This window comes from Lathyrus oleraceus, chromosome 7 (assembly GCF_024323335.1).
Source record: "Lathyrus oleraceus cultivar Zhongwan6 chromosome 7, CAAS_Psat_ZW6_1.0, whole genome shotgun sequence".
NCBI lineage: Eukaryota > Viridiplantae > Streptophyta > Magnoliopsida > Fabales > Fabaceae > Lathyrus > Lathyrus oleraceus.
In genome coordinates, this window is record NC_066585.1 from 61,552,325 (window position 1) to 61,557,219 (window position 4,895).

Consider the following 4,895-nt stretch of genomic DNA (forward strand, 5'->3'; position numbering starts at 1 on the left):
CATAATTTGAGAGTAATCCAATCCCATTGTACTTACAAGAGATTTTCACTATAATCATACAAGATTACAATTTACTCAAGCACACAAGCAAGATACTTCCTTTGCTCAAACACTAAAGTAAGAGACTTATATGCTCAAGCACACAAGCAAGAGACTTCCTTTGCTCAAACACTAAAGTAAGAGACTTCCTTGCTCAAGAACACAAGCAAGAGACTTCCAATGCTCAAGCACACAAGCAATAGACTTCAAAATCTCAAACACTTAGTAAGAGACTTCTAACAATCTACCTAACAAATAAATGATTGTTGGGTGGATACACTTGATATACAATCAGAGACGTATGGAGAATATAACATAAATAGACTCTTTATGACTTAGGGATTTCTAACATTTACAAGGATAAGAAATCCTAAGTTCAGCTTGTGTTTTTGCTTTAACAAAGTAAATTATCTTTTTAATGTCAATTGTTGTATATTTATTCAAGTGTTTAGCTCCTTAAGTAGAGAAGAAAAGAGACATTTAAGATGCAACACAATTGAGTCCTTTGAGAAGCTTCAAAAGAGACGTTGGGATCTTTCACCATATTGTCAGGTTAGGTGAAGGCTAGTTTGAAAACCCTTTGCTACAAAAGTTATTAGTAGTTGTATCCCAGTAGACTCTATAAAGAAAATAGAGCATAGGTCTTCAGGTGGCAAAGTAGACTCAAAGGTTGATAGTGACCTATTAGAGTCACCTTGGTCCTTGCGCTTTGACTGGCTCAGGTTTTGATCATCAGAAGTAGACTTCTTCAAAGTCTTCAGAGGTTGACTCCTTCAGACTCTGACCTTCAGACTTAACCTCTTCATAAGTTGATTCTTTCAGAGTCTGGTCTTCGGCTTCTGATCCATCGTATTTTGGTCTTTAAGTTTCTCTTTAATTGTTCATAGTCATAACCAATACTTGGATTCTACATGAAATTTTAGTCTATGGTCCTGCACACTTGAACAAACATTAGTACACCCAGTTGTTCTTTAAATACTTTGTTATTATCAAAACCCAAGGGATAAGGGACAAACCAATTTTGTTCCAATATCTTCGACATTGCCGCTATTGTTGGTCTTCGGCCAACTGGAGAGCCTTTCGAGCCTTCAAAAATCACCAAAACCAAACCCAGATTTGTTTTTATGAAAACTTCCTACAACATAATTATCGATGAGCATTATGCTTCGATAAAGCATGTGGGAGATCATAAACACATAACTTTTCTAAGTTACATGCTTTCTCGCTATGTCTTTGGCTCTCTCTCCGTCCATGTGGCCAAAATATTTGTACCTCTAGCCATCCAACTTCGTGAGGGGAGGAATGTATGGCTCAACAAAATGATATTATGTGGCCTATATGAATCCTTGGGGTTATCATCTCGTGATCTCAAGGATTGACAAAATCCTGAAAGTCTCCAGGTGGGTGGACCTGTAACACCCGAGGTCGAAGAGGACGAAGAGTGGATGTAACACTCGAGGCCAAATAGGGCAGAGAGTGGTCGCCAAATTCACATCGAAATGAGAGAGATCATGAGGCTGTGCAGGGATGAGATTGCATGGTTGATGAAAGGATTATAAATATGGATTGGTATTACCTATACCAACAAGATGCATCTTCTTTTCGATAGTCTAACAAATAAGAACTACATAGTCAAGCGTGCATGACTTAGAGTAGTATTTGGATGGGCGGCCTTCTGGGAAGTTTCTCAAAAAGTGTGTGAGTGAGGACAAAGCATGCTGAAAAGACCCATGTTGGTTTGTGGTATCAGTCAACAATCCTGAAAGTAGTCTGGGGCGTTACAAATGATATCAGAGTTAGACCTCTCCCAATACGATATGGTTTGGGGAAGAACCAAGCGGAAGTTGGTGGGCATGTAACACCCAAGGCCGAAGAGGGAGGAGAGTGGATGTAACACTCAAGGCCGAAGAGGACAGAGTCGTATAATTCACATCGAAAAGAGAGGGATCATCAGGTTGTGCAGGGATGAGACTATATGGTTGAAGGAATGCTTATAAGGATTTATTGGTATTACGTATACCAATAAGATGCATCTTCTTTTTGGTAGCCTAACAAATAATAACTCAATAGTTAAACGTGCTTGACTTGGAGTAGTATTTGGATGGGTGACCTTCTGGGAAGTTTCCTGAAAACTGTATGAGTGAGGGCAACGCATGCTTAAAAGATTCATGTTGGTTTGTGGGGTCAATCAACAAATCTGAAAGTAGTTTGAGGCGTTACATGACCTATCTAGCTCTTGTAGTTGTGGCTTAACTCCACTTTCGAAAAATTGAAGTCCTATCATTAATATTCATATTGTCTCATGGTCAATGCAAGACTTAGAAATAACATATGGTATTACAAAATCCTTATTCATTTTCCATTTATATGTATGATTTAAATTTAAATTAAATTGTAATTAATACATTTATAATCAATTAATCTCAATAGTTTAATAATTTAATTCTCTAGATATTAAAAATATTTTAATTGTCATTTAAACACATTTATTTGAGTATATTCAAATATATATTTTATTAATATATACTTTTCTTTAATTAATTTTTTGTTTATATTTTTTGTGTGTTTCATTTACAATTTTTGTCAATATTTGAAAATAACTTTTAATTGTTAATGAAATTTATTAATTTTTGTGTATGGATTTAATAAAAGTAGTACAAATATAATTTTGTGTATTTAAAATACAATTATTATCAATATTCAGACCAATTTTATTATTTATATAAGTTTTAATTGTTAATAAAATCTATTGATTTTTGTGTACGAATTGAATCAAAATACTACAAATATAAATTTTAAAATTATATATAAATAAGCGAGATTATTCATAATTAAAATGCTTCCTATTAAAAATGTTATTCATTTTCCATTTATATGCACAATTTGAATTCAAATTAAATTGTAAATATTACATTTAAGTTCAACTAATCTCATCAAATCATAATTTTAATTCTCCATACATTAAAAATAGTTTAATTTTCATTTAATCATATTTATTTGAATACATTCAATATATGTTTTATATATATATATATATATATATATATATATATATATATATATATATATATATATATATATATATATATATAAACTTTTGTTTATATTTGTTTGTGTGTTTCAAATAGAACTATTCTTAATATTCAGAAGGAAAAAAATTAATTGTTAAAGAAATTTACTAATTCATGCGGATGAATTGAATCATAATACTACAAATATATTTTTTTAATTTTTTTGTGTATTAAAAATACATAAAAAAATTAATTCAATTTTTGATAATAGGAGAGAGTTGTGTTAGGCAGTCGACAGCTAACGTAAAACTTTGTAGAATCTCTATGACATGGATCAACTACGAAAAGATGTAAATGTTAGGTCGTTGTCCGGAAGCAACCCGTTGTATGGCTCGAGTACAGTGTCAAAAGAGCAAGTCCACTACAACACCGTCTGGATGTAGTGAAAAATAAACAAGGGTTCCCATATTTTTGTGAACATGTGTGGATAAAGAAGTTAGTTCATGAGAGTATAATTCGTTATGGATCATGGAATATAGGCACAATTACTGATAAATTTATGGAGATAATGGATACTATGGTTAGAAGGAATATCGATTTTATGTGCCTACAAGAAACTAAGTGGACAGGTTAAAAAGCAAAAGAATTAGACAACTCAAGATTTAAGCTTTGGTACACCGAACAAGTTAGACTAAGAAATGGGTGGAGATTATTGTGGAAAGGAATGGAAGAAGGATATTATGGATGTGAAAAGAGTATGAGACTGGATCATAGCCTTGAAATTTATAGCGGATCAATACACCTTTAATGTTATTAGTCCTTATGCACCTCAGGTTGGGTTAGTAGAACACCTTAAGGTGAAATTTTGGGAGAATTTAGAAGACTTACTTCAGGATATACTCCAATGTGAGAAGCTTTTTCGAGAAGGAGATATAAATGGTCATGTAGGGAGTATAGCAAGAGGATTTGAAAGCGTGCATGAGGGCTATGGTCTAGGGGAGGTGAATTTTGGGGGTAAATCCATTTTAGAGTTTTCGTCGACTTTGGATCTTACTATAGAAAATACTCGGTTTAGGAAAAGAGATGAGCATTTTATCACATACAAACGTGGGGTGACATGTTCTCGGATAGATTTTTTTTCCTTATTAGGAATTCAAATATGAAGATTTGCTTGGACTATAAAGTTATTCCATGATAGAGCTTGAGTATCCAACATAGAGTATTGGTTATAATGTAATAATACAGGGGGGTGAAAAAGAATAAGTCACATGGGAACGCCACAAATAAAGTGGTGGCATTTGAAGGGTGAAAAATAAGAAAGTTTTAAAACAATCCCTTCTTACTCTAACTTTACTCTGAACACTTTCGTTCCACCACCACGATTCCTTATCCCTAGGTCCAAAACCTCTTGATTCTTCCAACGTCTCTTTAGCCATTTTTCTAATCTCTTGAGTCATCTTATTTCACATATAATTTGCATTTCCTCATGGTTGTCCAAACTTTCTTAGAGTAAGAAGGGATTATTTTAAAAAATGGTCTAGATGTAAAAATGCCAAAACTTGTGAAAAGTATAAGAAAGCTAAGAATGAGACCAAGAAGGCGGTGAGTGAAGCAAGAACCGAAGCTTTTGATGGATTATACCAAACTTTAGGAACCAAGAAAGGAGAAAATTTTATATATAAGCTTGCTAAATAAAGATAAAGAAAGACAAGAGATTTGGATCAAGTAAAATGTGTTAAAGATGAAGAAGACAAAGTTTTGGTTCAGGAAAAAGATATAAAAGATAGGTGGAAGACATATTTCTATAATTTATTTAATGAAGGATATAATACCTCACGGGGCTCT

General features: G+C 33.1%; 1 pseudogene; it reads left to right on the forward strand.

The window, feature by feature from the left end:
• Nucleotides 1-3,379: 3,379 nt before the first annotated feature.
• Nucleotides 3,380-4,287, forward strand: LOC127102017 (uncharacterized; annotated as a pseudogene).
• Nucleotides 4,288-4,895: the final 608 nt, after the last annotated feature.